Here is a 15,187-nt window from a genome sequence, read left to right on the forward strand (position 1 = left end):
CGCAGGAAGCGCCGCCGCCGCCGCCGCCGCAGTAACCGCAGCAGCAGCCAGGCGGCGAGGGCGGGGCCCCGGCCCGGGAGCAGCAGCCGCGGCAGCCACCGCTCAGCCGCCGCAGTAGCAGCCGCAGGAAGCGCCGCCGCCGCCGCCTCAGTAGCCGCAGCAGCAGCCAGGCGGCGAGGGCGGAGCTCCGGCCGGGGAGCAGCCGCCGCCGCGGCCGCCGCTCAGCCGCCGCAGTAGCAGCCGCAGGAAGCGCCGCCGCCGCCGCCTCAGTAGCCGCAGCAGCAGCCAGGCGGCGAGGGCGGAGCTCCGGCCCGGGAGCAGCCGCCGCCGCCGCCGCGGCCGCCGCTCAGCCGCCGCAGTAGCAGCCGCAGGAGCCTCAGCCGCCGGAGGCGCAGCCGCCGCTGCCACAGTAGCCGCACCAACAGCAGCCGCAGCGGCAGCAGCAGGTGCAGCGGGCGCAGCCCCCGCCGCCGCAGCAGCCGCAGGGGCAGCCGCAGCAGCAGGCGAAGCCGCCGCTGCCAGAGGATCAGGCGCAGCAGCGGCAGCAGCCGCTGCCGGCGCCGCCGCCGCCGCCGCCTCCTCCTCCGCCTCCGCCTCCGCCTCCGCCTCGGCCTCGGCCTGGAAGCGATGTAGCCGCACCAGGCCCGAGCCCCGCGGGCCGCCGCTGCCGCTGCCCTTGAACCACATGAAGCAGCTCGCCAAGCAGACCGTGGGCAGGTGAGTGAGCCGTGCCGGGCGGCCGAGAGCGCGCGGGCCGGGGACCGGGGGTCGGTGTAGGGGCCCCGCGCTCCGGCCCGGCCACCCTGCCGCCCGCTCTGCGCCGGGTCCGCTGCGGGCCAGGGAGGAGGGCTGGGCCACGCACCCAGCTCGGAGCCACCGTCCGAGCGCCCGGGAACAGCGGGGCGGGCCAGCCTCCCGGGACGCCCCCCGCGCGGGTCCCCGCCGCCCATTGCCCCGCCCCGCTGAGCATCGTCCTCTGGGGTCTGGACCCAAGCTTTCCCCAGGCCTCCCCCCCACCCCGCCCCCTGCCCAGGCTCTGAGCTGTCAGCAAAGGGCCTGTCGCGGGGCTCGAACTCACGGACCGCGAGACCATGACCCGAGCCAAAGTCGGACGCTTAACCAACGGAGCCACCCAGGCGCCCCCTTTTCAGATTTTAGAAAAGTAAAAATATACATATGCTGTTACTGTATAATCCATGGTGTGCGTCAGCAGCCCTTCGTTGAATATGTTAATATTTCTAGAGTGAAAATATAAAGGTACTTCATGCTAAATGGAACACTTAAAGATTGTAAATGGTTTCATATTAGTTCAGGTCAAGTTTTGTTAGCAAATAAGTTGCCAAAACACCTTGTTTTTTAGATTTCAAAATGATGGATAAGGGCTTATGGAGCTGGTTTACTGAGTAGTAATGCTCCTATTGAGAGAGTCTGAGATGGTTTTTTGTTTTTTGTTTTGTTGTTTTGCCTTTTACTCTACGTAATGCCCCCTTACTCCAAAAAGTTAGAAACCACAATGATGTTCTGTAACTAGGGGTCACAGACTCAAGTGCCAGGCAGGTAAAATTAATAAGCGAAGGGAAGGTAGATGTAAGGCAGTAGAGAGAGGCGAGGAATAGCAAAACTAGCTCATTGCACAGGCTTGCTTGCTCTTGGCAAGTCTAGCTACCTGTGGACATGGGGAATGTGGGTGCAGGAACACCCATCTTCCCACTTTTAAGGATACTCCAGAACGCTGATCTTTTTGTGAAGTTTATCGATACTTAAGTATCAGCAGTGAAAAAGGAAAAGAAAAGAAACCGCTGGACGTAGGCCAGAGAAAATATATCTGCAAGCTTTATCTGGCCTTGGGCTGCCTGCTCTGACCTCCGGGTGCGAGACTGATTCTTACCGAATGAAAAGTTGGACCGTGGTGTTTTGGTAGTGAACGCTTTCTTGAGATGGGGATGGGACGTTTGCTTTATCATCGTTCGTTGTGCTTTACGTATATGTCACATAATTTTGCAGTCAGATGCTCTATCCCTGAGCTATACCCCCTAGTATATAATTTTGGAGCGTAAAATATTTCAAAAGAAAAAAACACTGGAGCACTCCCTTATTTTCTAGCCAGTGGGAAGTTTTCGTTCTCTTCTGTGAATTTGAAAGTTTAATGTTTATTTATTTTGGAAAAGGGAATGAGAACCCCAAGTGAAAATAGGGCCCTCTTTTTTAAAAAGTTTGAGTTAAGGGGGGTTAGATTATAATGTCCCTGCCTTTCCAGGGCCACAGTGATCTGAAGTGCCGTTGCATGTGCGCCCCCGTATTTGGACTGGGAGGTGTGCCTCATCTTCTGTCCTCTCAGACCGTATCCCTGGTCCTATCCCCATACCTACCGCCACACGGCTGATGACTTTCAACTTGATGTCTTTTTTTTTTAAGTTTATTTATTTATTTTGAGAGAGAGAGCGAGAGCGAGAGAGAGAGAGACAGAGGGAGCACACACAAGCAGGGAAGGGGCAGAGAGAGAGGAAAAGAGAATCCCAAGCAGGCTCCACGCTGTGAGGGTGGAGCCTGACGCGAGGCTCAAACTCACAAACCGGGAGATCGTGACCTGAGCCGAGATCAAGAGTCTCGGCTTAAGATCAAGATGCTTGATCAAGACTGACCCCCCCTCTGGGTGCTCCTTAATTTTATGTCTCTAGTCCTGGCATCTCTTCATCTCCAGATTGATCTTTGCCTTGAACTTCTCTATTGAAATGTCCTGCTGGAATTCAGCTCATGAACTGCATCCTCAAATTGGCCTTCTTTCCCTGTATTCCTTAGGCCGTGGGTCAGCAACCTCTGGCCTGTAGGCCAAATCCTGCCCACTGCCTGTTTTGTGAAAAAGGGTTATTGGATCACAGCCACGCACTGCAGCAGCACAGTCAAGCAGATCTCACGGTGACCGTATGGCCCACGGAGCCCATGCTATTTACCGCCTGGCCCTTTGCAGGAAGAGTTTGTGGACACCCGCCCTGGCGCACTGAATGCCGGAAACCACATCTCCTCTGTCACCTGCGATCCCCCTCTTTCTCCTCCATCTTCTTTATATCCAGGCTCTCCCTGCCATCTGGCAGCTCTGCCTCTGGACCATCTCTGACTTGGTCTCTGCCTCTCGGTGGCCTTAGTTAGTTCAAGCTTGCGGGGTTTTTTCTTTCTTCTTTTTTTTTTTTTTTTTTAATGAAATGTACTGTCAAATTGGTTTCCATACAACACCCAGTGTTCATCCCAACAGGTGCTCTCCTCAAGGCCCATCACCCGCTTTCCTCTCCCCCCCCACCCCCCATCAACTCTCAGTTTGTTCTCCGTATTTAAGAGTCTCTTACGGTTTGAACTGTTTTTTGTTTTTTTTTTTTAACCTGGACTCACAATTGTCTTCCAACCGGCTTAGCTAGCTTGAGCTGGATTTTATCCATACGTGGGACGTCTGGGCCTCCACTTTGGTCCGACATGGCCAATCGAAATTTTAATGGTCATAGCTATTCCTCTCTAAATTATTTTCTTCTGATGACATCATGACGTTCGGAGGACATTTTATGTCGTCCTAGTATTGCTAAATTGTCTGTGAAACGATAGTGCTGTCATTGAGTTACGGTGCGGCAGATAATTTACACTGGATCGTATGTCACCGTGCGTGATATGATGAATGTCGTGTTTCACCGTTAGGCTGGTAACATTAGATGCTGTCTTGTAAAAAATCTACCTATTTTAATTTTTTCTGTTAAGGTTGAAATGAATGTGTCCCATATTTGTATTTCTTGATGAGTTTTCTGTATGTGTTATTTGGTCATTTAATTGCCAGTTGTCAATTTTGTTTTTTAATCGCCAGTTTCGGTTCAACACCTGTCTGCTGAGAACCTGTCAAATGCTGGGGTGAAAAAGATAACGGATTCCTAGGAATTTGAGTGGGGAGAGAGACCTACAAGCAGATAATTTGAATACAGCCGGTTGTACTTATTCTAGCAGGCCTTAGGAAGTATGAATGCCACATCTTGATTTATTTATACATGACAAGGTAAACAAGTTCACGTTCTTATCCTCAGGTACATTACGTAATGAGTGCAGGGACAGAATCTTGAGGGAACGCATTCACGACTAGGTACAGGTTTGATACAAGATTCAGAAAATAAAGCGGATTCTGTTGAAAATCCGACCGACCCTGTGGTTTATAGAAGAAACTGCTTTTGAATAGGAGGAGCCTCTTTGTAGCCAGTGACACGAAAGCAATATTAAGTTCATCTCAGCTCTCCAGGTTTCAAGACTCGTTTCTGAAGTCTTGCTATTCCCTGTGAATTACAGCTTATTCATTACTTGCCTAGACTCCTTCCTTTTGATTGGTCCCAGCATGGTTCTCTCTGTCCTTTCTCACAGTTCTTTTTTTTAAGTGTCTTCCTTATCAGAGATACTTCGGCCTGGTTGTCCACTTGATCTCTCCATTCATGTTTCATTAGCAGTTTTTCTATCATTTCTGAATGGGTTCGTTAAATTTCTGCCTCCTAAAGCGTTTATAGTAGAAATGGTAGACTGAGTGACCAGGTACTCAAATGAAAATAAATGTTCAGAACTGCACAGAAATTCTTCCAAGCAGTGACCAGCTCCCTGTCAGTGTGAACATTTAGAAGTCTACCAGCTTGGTACCTGCCACATGGTCGCTGGATACTTTGATGCATAGACAGGACTGGCCACTTGAACCCATGCCCGTCTGTACCTTGGGGAAATACACGAAAGTACTTCTACTTCACTAGGTACGGTGGGTGCAGGATAGATGTAGCGTGGGCGCTGGCATGGGGTCGCTGAGACGTGCCCAGGGGTCCGTGAAGCCTTCTCGGACATGGGACACCTGAATAATCTTGAGAACAGGAAGGTAGGGGTGATGGGTGGTAGAGAATTCCCAGGGAGAAGAAAAATTCTCGGGGGAAACCTAACCTAATCTTGTCCTTTAACTTCATGTTTTGTTTGTTTGCTTTAAATTGGAAAAAGGCAACGCTATCTGATTGCTAGCAGTGGAAAAAGTCTGTCCAGCTCTTATTTTCCAATGAGGTAGTGAACTAACGGCTGTTTGTAGATCCATATGTTCTTAAGTCCAGAGCAATTGTGGTGTTTAAATTCACAAGCCTCTGGATGCATTTCCATCCAATAGATAGAGTAAGTTGGTTCTTAAAAGCTTTGAAGCTCTAAAATCAGGGGACTTAGGTGGCTCATAGTTAAGTAACCAGCTCTTGATTTCGGCTCAGGTCATGATCCCACGGTTCATGGGTTCGAGCCCCATCCCGTGTCAGGCTCTGCGCTGATAGCTTGAAGCCTGCTTAGGATTCATTCTCTCTCTCTCTCTCTCTCTCTCTCTCTCTCTTCTCTCTCTCTCTTCTCTCTTCTCTCAAAATAAATCAACATTAATAAACAAGGTTTAAAACCAGTGTACCCTTATTTTCTTTGCTTAATAATAACTGACAGCCATCTTTCCCCAAAATAGACAATTTTTAATTTTTTCTGCTAAGGTTGAAATGAATGTGCCCCATATGTGTCTGTGAACATCTGTGGAGGCATCATTTCTCACAGTGAAGCTTCTCATGTCCTTAATTTGCATCATGCTTGTTCATCTCCCCTTAGAACCTTTTCACTACTCTCATGGCTTTTACCTTCTTGGACACGCTAGGATGTGTAACGTTCCTCAGACAACCCCAAGATGGCAGGACTAAAACACACGAACACCTGTGGCCGTGGACGTCGACTCTTAGAGACGGGCAGTATCGATCGGCCTTTGTGCTCATCGGTGGAGGACCATTGTTCGAAAAGCTTCCGGGCCAGTTTTGGGGGATCGTGGTTTGAGGACCACTGCAGTAGAATTGGGGGAGCCCATCTGTGCAGAAGGTTGAGGAAGCCAAGCTGGTGATTGAGGAGGTGTCCTGTGGTGGCAGGTGAGCCAGGACTGTGGAGGAAGGGGAAGGGACACGAGTGAAAGTCGAGTCAGGAAGCAGGAAGCGATGGCAGCAGCCTAAGGGAGAGGTGATGGCCCCCAGAGCAGGACAATGGCATGGGACTGACGTGAGAAACTAGTTAGCACCATGGCTTTAGGGGCGAAGAAGGGAGGGGTTGGCGTGATTCGGGTTACGTCTGGATGTTATTTACTGAAGTCGGTGACGCAGTGATTATTCGCTTTTCCATTTGTTTCAGATGCTTCTCTTTTTTGAACCATAGAATTCTCACACCTGCCTCGACTTTCTGTTGACTTTGTTTTCATCGACACGTGGCTTCGGGTGGGTGTGTTTGTGCGCACCGACACCACACTGTGCTAATAATAACTGTGGGTGTGTAATGTGTTCTCAATCTGGCAGAGCTGGGCTCCTTTGGCTTTCCTTTTTCAGTTGCTGTCTCCCATTTCTGTGTAGAAGTGAATTTTGGTATCGTTTCTAGTTCCTAGAAAAATGCTATGATTGTGATTGGTCGAGAGCACATTAATCCATATATTTAGTGGGTCCCTGCTATGGGGTGGGTCCTGAGAACCCAAAAATAAGTAAATCCCAGGCATTGATGGCCTGGCATATCTGTGAACTAAACTTTGGGGAGGATTGATGTCCTTTCCCATGAGCCTGGCACATCTCTTTCTACACACAAAGGTTTTCTGTGCTTCCTGAGGGCTTTGTTGTCATTGGAAGAGTGCCTGATTAGTTCAGTTGGCAAACGTGAGTGATGTTAATGTCTGTCTATATCTTTATGTACTAAATAAAGATGTGCTAAATTAGTCACAGCTGATCATTTTTGTTACTTCTTTGGATTTCTACGTATGTATTATCTATGTTTTTATTTCTCCTTTTCCTTTTCCTTTTCTTTCAGCAATTTCTTTTTCATCCCTCATGTAATTGGTTAGACTCGAAAATAATGTGTAGCTGTATAATTGTTTCTAGCAATATTGTCTAAAGGGCGTGTGATTTCACCCTAATTAGGCGTTCCAGAAATGTGGTAAGGTGAAGTCGTGTTTAAGTGCGAATGTCCTAATCTGAGTGGTTCTCAGTGGAAATCTACAAGCATTTTCCCTCTGCTTTTGGAGCCACACACCTTGTAGTGTGTCTGATGTTTGAGCCTTTGTTCCAAGGCTCAGTCATAAGATTGGCAGGCGTGTGGCTTAAAGGCAGAATACTGAATCGAGGTAGCCTAACCGTATGGAGAAAACAATCACAGTGCACTTGGACTGAGGAAGGAACTGGAAGAGAAATTTGAAATGGAGCCTATGTGGCAATAGGTTTTTATTTGTTCGTTAGTTTTAATTTTTAAAAGGTTTTTATTTTTGAGAGAGAGAGAGAGAGAGAGAGAAAATGTGAGCAGGGGAGGGGCAGAGAGAGAGGGAGACACAGAATCCGAAGCAGGCTCCGGGCTCTGAGCTGTCAGCACAGAGCCCAACACGGGGCTCAAACCTACACATCGCGGGATCGTGACAGGAGCTGACGTCGGATGCTTAATTGACTGAGCCACCCAGGCGCCCCGGCAATATATGTTAATATAACTTCTAAAGAAGTGATCAGCAGGTCACAGGGCAGTGGACTTAACTGCAGCCTTTGACTCTTAGAACAGTCTTTAGGAATAGAAACCTTGCTCCCTGTAGATGTTACAGGGAGGTTCTGACGGCCTCTCCCCCCCCCCCCCCAAAAATCATCCACACACACAAATTGGCAGAGAATTTCGCGGACTCCACAGACCTCTTCAAGCCCGTGGCCAAGAACCCCAGGCTAGCTCCTGGAGAGATGTGTAGTCACGGCTCCCACGCTAGAAACACATCTGTGGAGAAGCGCCGTTTACAGGTGTCTACCTCCCGTGTAGGTGGGTGGTGTTCCGCTGTTCTCCAGAACACACACTTGACGTCTGTGAGAGCCTTGCCCAGAAAAGCTGAGATGGGCAGCTGTCTCATCTCTCCGTGATGAGATCTGGCGATCCCATGAAATTCCTTTCCCTGAATAATCGGCTTCTTCTGATAGTCCGTTCCATAATGTTTTCAAAGCTTTTAGGTGAGGGCTTAAGAAAACGAAGACTCCTGTGGGGCAGCTGGAGTCTAGTAAAGAGTAACTGGACTTGAGTCCGTGTGGTCCCCCAGCTCTCTGTCTGACCTTGGCCGCCCGAGCCTCCCGGCTGCGCTCCCACGCTGGTGAGACGGGGCTCCTGCTACCACCTGGGAACCGGCCCTGGGAGATTTAAGAAGGCGCCATGAGGTAAGGAGGCGTCAGAAGACAGGGAGGAAACAGTACGAAACAACAGGTTAGCACTGGAAAAAGCAGGCGGGTTAGATTTTACCTCACCATTAGGGGCCAAAGTCGATTCCAAACGGATGAAGAGTTTCAAGTGAAAACCCAGAACCACAGAATGGAGGAAAAGATGGAAAGTTCTTCATGCTCTGGCATAAAAGTACAGAGAATGAACAATAAAAGATAACCACGCAAATAAAACCACCATTGTGAACTTAAGCACACAAGAATTAAACTTCTGTCTGCCTATCTCATAATTAAAATTATGGCCAATGACTAGTTGGAAACAGGAGCAGCCACCACGGAGCATTAATATCTTTAATGTGTAAAGCTGTGTTATCGATCAGTTGAAAGATCTCGCAGTTCAGATTGTGAGATTGAGCCCTGCATCAGATTCTGTGCACTGATCTCGAGGAGCCTGCTTGGGATTCTCCCTCTCTCTCTGCCCCTCCCCTATTCACACTCTCCCTGGCTCTCTCAAAATAAATAAGTCAACTTAAAAAAAAATCACATCTCCGTAAAAACCAAGTTTCTGTGGCTGATACACTCTTTGAATGGGCACCGTGGCCAGTATTCTGAGTAATTGCTAGACTTTCCCTGGGTAAAAATTCTACTGGCACATTCTCTGGTAAAGATGAACACTCCCAAACAGTTCAGCATAGAAAGGGCTGAGCCTCGGACCAGACACAGTGATGAGAAAGACCGAGTCATTTGGAGCACATATTGGGGGAGGTAGGGACCATGGTGGTTCCCTAAAATTAAGGTGGGGATAGCATAGACCAATGGGGGTATCTTTGTGTGAAGGAGCCACCCCAATTTGTATGTTACATTCCAGACTCATGATTCATCACGAAAAGTAATCTTCCCAGATAGCCTGTATTTAATATTATTAAAACCTCCATACTACCCAAAGCTGTCTACAGATTCAGTACAGTTCCTATCAAAATTCTAATGGCATTCTTCACAAAAAAAAGAAAAACAATTGTAAAATCCACATGGAACCACAAACGACTGAAACAGCAAAAGCAATCCTGAGCTAGAAGAACAAGGCTGGAGGCGTCACACTTCCCGATTTCAAACTCCTTGATCCTTGAACAACGTGGGTTTGAATTGCATGGGTCCACTTATATGCAGATTTTGTACAGTACTATACTGTAGATGTACTTTCTCTTCCATACAATTTGCTTAGTAACATTTTCTTTCTAGGGGTGCCTGGCTGGCTCAGTCGGTTAAGCGTCCAACTTCGACTCAGGTCATGGTCTCGCAGTTCGTGAGTTCGAACCCTGCATTGGGCTCTGTGCTAACAGCTCAGAGTCTGAAGCCTGGTTTGGATTCTGTCTCCCTCTGTCTGTCCCTCACCTGCACACACACACACACACACACACACACACACACACTCTCTCTCTCTCTCTCTCTCTCTCTCTCTCTCTCTCTCTCAAAAGTAAATATTAAAAAATTTTAAAAAGTAATTACATTTTCTAACTTTCTTTATTGTAAGAAGACATTAAATAATGCACGTAACATATAATACATGTTAGCCAACTATTTATGTTCTCAGTGATGTTTCTGGTCACCAGTAGCTACTAGTAGTTAAATTTTCAGGGAGTTAAAAGTTACGTGCCAATTTTTCACTGCACAGGGTCAACACCCCTAACTCCTATGTTGGTCAAGGGTCGGCTGTATATTACAAAGCAGTAGTCATCAAAATAGGATGGTATTGGCATAAAAAAGATACATGAATGGAACAGACTAGAAAGCCCAGAAATAAACCTGATTAAGAAGAGATTTTGGATCTCTTTCTAAAATTAATTTCATCAATGTAATATGTGGCTGAGTGTCCATAAAGGCAGGAAACACAGTGTCAACTTATCTTCAAGCTGTATGTTAACATTTTCGCATAATATGTTCCACATAGATTTCAGTCTCCAGATACCTTTTTAGGTAAAGTACCTCTCTCTAAATTGAAAGCAAAGGGTCTGGTCGGTAAAATGAAAACAAGGATAAGAAATACATTGATTTGCTTTGTAATCAAATGACTTGATTACAGGGTGTCAAATGACTCGACTGAGATCGCCGTTTGAACCAGAAGTCCCACTATGGCACCTCGATTGCCATCATTCTGGGTATTACGTACAGCAACAGTGCTGCCCCTTTGGACTGCAGAGGACTCCTCGGAAAGTACCGTGATCTGGCAACTGAGGCTCGAGCAACTCAGGATGTTCCTCTGCCGGTTGACGGCCGCCAGGTCGGCTTTCTGGAAAGGTCTACATAGTTAATGATAATTGGAAAGCATGAGTGGGAAAAAGCTGTGAAAATACTTTGTTTCTTTTTAAAGTAAAGATGAGATGCCTGAAGGAAGGAGTACTCAGTTGTTACTATTTGTGTGTGTAGTATTGAATCACGTTCCTGGACTTGTGACAAACTTGTTTCAGTAAGGCTGTGCAGCTCAGAAATGATCATTTTAGGAACTGAAGGTTCGGCTTCTCTACAGCGGTCTTTTTTTATTTTATTTTTTAAATTTATTTTAAGTAGGCTCCATGCCCAATGCGGGGCTCAAACTCATGACCCCCAGATCTAGAGTTGCACATTCTACCGACTGAGCCAGCGAGGCGCCTCTAGAGCAGTCTTTTCTGCAAGGGTGGCCTGTGGGTCTCGGCCATGGAATTCTGGGAGGAAAGGGCCTCTTAAAGAAGCAGGATCTTGTTCCAGACCTGCTTTTGAACAGAGGTGAGGCCTGGAAACTGGCATTTTAAATGAGCACACTCCCCACCCTCAGTGATTCTGTACACGCCCAGGTCTGGGAGCCACTGGTCTTGAGGCTTTGTTCTTGTTTGGGGTTGCTATTCTTTGCAGACTTTTGTTTGCTGGTTTTTTTTCTTTGGTTTTGCTCAAGGAGCCCTCTGATGTCAACATCGGTGGAATTTCTCCCCATGTTATCATTCATTTCTGCCTGTTTTGTTTATTTTTTATTTTTTTATTTTAGAGAGCGAGAGCGTGCATACACAAGCGGGGAACGGGGGGAGACAGGGGCCGAGGGAGACGGAGAGAACCCCAAGCAGGCGCCACCCTCCACACGGAGCCCGACGTGGGGTTTGATCCCACGACCCTGGATCATGACCTGAGCTGAAGTCACGAGTTGAACGCTCGACCGACCGAGCCACCCAGCCGTCCGTCCCTAGCTGTTTTGTTTTAAACTCTGGGATAGTCATTATTACATTTCACGAGTTCCTTTGCATTTCTGGATTTCTGACTCTGAGCTTTTCATTTTTTCCCACAGAGCTGAGAAAACAGAAGTCCTCAGTGAAGATCTGTTACAGGTAACAAAATAAAATCTTCTTAAAGTGCTTTGCTTAAAGAGGAAAACAAAACAAAGCCTCATCGGCGAGAACTGAAGCAGATCTGTGTACGTACGTCTGTATGTATGATCTGAGACACGATGAGACTGATCGGCATGGTCCCGAGCAGGAAAGAAAAGCAGTTGGGTTGCACGGTGATAACAAGGGGATCTGGAACTTCGGTGTCATGTTGTGAAGTTCAAATGGGGCTGTCCTGCTTTCAAGTGCCAGGTGTCGGGGTGGGGTGGGGGAGGCGCTGGCTGGCCTGGCCGGTCCACCGGCACTGCAGCCTGGTCACGGCTCCCGGGCAGGCTGCGGGCCTGTCGCTCGCTATGACGGTGTCCTTGATGGGACAGGCCCTGCCGGCAACAGCCTAGAGTTTCCACTTCTTGCCTCTCATGCTATCATCCTCCACTTCTGGGCTGAGTTGGCTCCTGAAGGACTTAGAGTCTCAGTGACGGTGACCAGACCTGTCAGAACCACCCTGAGGCCCTGAGGTGGCCTGTGATCAGCCTGGACTTTTCTGCCCTGCAGGAGGAATATTTTCTGCAGGGGCTTGGCCGGGCCCACTGCACTTCGTCTCTCACAGGCTTCCCTAACTTTGGGGCTGGGGGTTTCTTCCAGAAGGCCTGGGACCCTGTGTACACATCCCTTCACTCGGCCTCAACCCCTTTCCGTCTCCGCCCACCCCAGAGCATGCCGGGAAAGACAGAACCCTTCTGCACTGAGGTTTCTCTTAAGCCTCCTTGCTTGTGTCCTTGCTTCTCATTCCATGACCTTTGGCAGGTCTTTTCACCTGAGCCCCTGAAGACCAGCAATCTGCTCCCGGGTGACTTTCTGTCTCTTCCCACAGAGAGGAGCCAGCATAGCTTAGAAAACTGGTGCCATGCCAGCCCATGTCAGAATATCCTTCTAAATTATGACAGCCACCTGCAGGTAGAAGATTCTAAGAGCCCGTTTTTTTTGTTGTTGTTGTTGTTTTTTAAGGACCAGAAGTTTTTTATTAAGAGTAGGAGGGGGGCGCCTGGGTGGCGCAGTCGGTTAAGCGTCCGACTTCAGCCAGGTCACGATCTCGCGGTCCGTGAGTTCGAGCCCCGCGTCAGGCTCTGGGCTGATGGCTCGGAGCCTGGAGCCTGTTTCCGATTCTGTGTCTCCCTCTCTCTCTGCCCCTCCCCCGTTCATGCTCTGTCTCTCTCTGTCCCAAATATAAATAAAAAACGTTGAAAAAAAATTAAAAAAAAAAAAAAAAAAGAGTAGGAGGGTTTGTTTTTTTTAAGAATTATTAGATAATCATATTCTTTTTTTTTCATTTTTCTTTTTAATGTTTATTTTATTTTTGAGAGAGAGAGAGAGAGAGAGAGAGAGAATGTGAGCAGGGCAGGGGCAGAGAGAGAGGGAGACACAGAATCTGAAGCAGGCTCCAGGCTCTGAGCTGTCAGCACACAGCCCAATATGGGGCTTGAACTCCTGAACCGTGAATTCATGAGCTGAGCCAAAATTGGACACTTAACCGACTGAGCTACCCAGGAGCCCTGACAATCTTATTCTTAGTAATATTTCCTCATTGGCTTTTATCGTATATTTCAGCTTCCCTTTCAGACTTTCAGAAATGTTGCTTGGGCTCGATAACCTTTAACTAGACTAGGTTTCACATCAGTGTTCTCTCTCCCACATCCCACGTTAGTAATAAATATGCACAATCTCCTTGAACCCTTGAAGCCCCAAACCTTGCAGGCAGTTTGAGGACTACAGAATTCCCACAGGAGGCAGGTGGCAACTGTCTGCTCCTGTCCCTTTCGTAGAACATCCACGGGGGCCTCAAGAGTTTGCCAGTTTCAAGGAACTCCTTGTTTCATCATGAAGATGCTTACCCGCCTCCCGCCCCCCCACAATCCCCTCTCTGTCAGCACAGAGCCTGACGCAGGGCTCAAACTCACGGACCGCAAGATGGTGACCTGAGCGGAAGTCAGATGCTTAACTGACAGAGCCACCCAGGCGCCCTCGTGTTTTTTTTTTTTTTCTTAAGTAGGCCCCACACCCAATGTGGGGCTTGAACTCACGACCCCTGAGATCAAGAGTCAGTTGCATGCTCTACCGACTGAGCCAGCCAGGTGCCCCCCCCACCCCGCATTTAAAATGTACACCCTTCCACTCAGCAGTTCTGCCTTTAAGAGTTTACCCTATATGTACAAAGATGTACGTTCCAGAATATTGACTGCAGCCTCACAGCTGCATCACAGCTGTAACCGAGGAGAGCTGGGTTCAAGAGGTTATGGCGCACTCACACAACTGGAGGATATGCAGCTATATGAAAGAATGCGATGGGTCTGTGTGCACCGACCTGGCACAGTCTCTAAGGCTCACCGTGGAATTCGAAAAGCAAACTGTAGAGTAAATAACGTGCAGAGTACGCTACTATCTACGTCAAGAGCAAGTGGGGGACATACGTGCTTCCACACGCGTAGCTCACTTCTGGAAGAACGGGCAAGGGCACTTGCGTCTTGAGAGAAGGTGGTAGACTCGTGGTGAGGGGAGCAGGATGGAAGGGTTGGTCTTCGTACTCTACACTGCCTTCTGTTTTGTTTTATCATGTGCTTGTATGATTTTTTTCAAAAGAGCATTTAAATATAAGCTTTACAACATATACACAAAGAGGTGCCTGGGTGGCTCGGTCGGTTAAGCGTCCGGCTCTTGATTTTGGCTCAGGTCACGACCTCACGGTTCATGGGTTCAAGGCCCTCACCTCGGACTCTGCACTGACATCATAGACCCGGCTCGGGATTCTCTCTCTCCCTCTCTCGCTGCCCCTTCCCCACTCGCGCTCTGCTCTCTCTCTTAAAATAAAAATAAGTTCAAAGAAAAAAATCTGCAAAACACAGGGACTGTGCAGAATTGCCACCGCACAGGGTGCTCTGGGAGTGCGACAGGTGTGACCGCTCGTTTTGACCAAAATAACCTGCTTTGGCACAAACCCTATCTCCGTTAGTGGCTAATGAGTTCCTCTCAAGGTGCTGTGGCTTAGCCTGTATTAGCAGATTAACATGGTTCAAAGTATATCTAGTGAGGGTTGGAGGTTTGAGGTTTGTTTTGTGTTTGTGTTTACATTAAAGACAGTTATGCCTTTAATCAATCAGAATTGTTCGCCGTGAAACTAACTCTCGCCAATCCGCACCTGCTCGCTTCAGCTTGAGGCAGTCTGCTGTACGCTTCCATCACGTCGACGGCTGACGCAGTTTCCCACCCATTCGACAGGAGCCGTTCTTTCTAGAATGTGCAGCGGAGAGAAAAGGCAAGGTACGAGGCACTGTTGCACAACTCCAAGGCACTCTTGGAGCACATGAGAACTTGTCTCAGATGACTCCTTTTTCAAAAGCCCGTCCCAGCCCCCATCTTTCTTCTTTTTCTTTTCCAATTTCCTACACCGAACATGCATTGTTATCATGGGAGAGAAGTCACTAATGTATATTTAAAGAGAAATAAAGCCAGGAACTTCTCCGTGAGCAAGAGTGTTTGAATGCGTTCGAGGCGTAATGTGACATATCCCACCTATTTAATAGGGGCAGGGGTGGGTGGTGTCTCCTCAGCAAAAAAAAAGAGAAAACCAAA

The 15,187-nt window shown here is 48.2% G+C and overlaps 1 long non-coding RNA gene across 1 annotated transcript; it reads left to right on the forward strand.

The window, feature by feature from the left end:
• Positions 1-604: 604 nt before the first annotated feature.
• On the forward strand, positions 605-14,959 carry LOC131500841 (uncharacterized). Its single transcript, XR_009256494.1, has 3 exons — positions 605-717; positions 11,524-11,563; positions 14,716-14,959. It is a non-coding gene; the product is annotated as an uncharacterized LOC131500841 (long non-coding RNA).
• The last annotated feature ends 228 nt before the right edge of the window (positions 14,960-15,187 follow it).

The sequence above is a fragment of the Neofelis nebulosa genome, chromosome 18 (genome assembly GCF_028018385.1).
Source record: "Neofelis nebulosa isolate mNeoNeb1 chromosome 18, mNeoNeb1.pri, whole genome shotgun sequence".
In the NCBI taxonomy this organism is placed as follows: domain Eukaryota; kingdom Metazoa; phylum Chordata; class Mammalia; order Carnivora; family Felidae; genus Neofelis; species Neofelis nebulosa.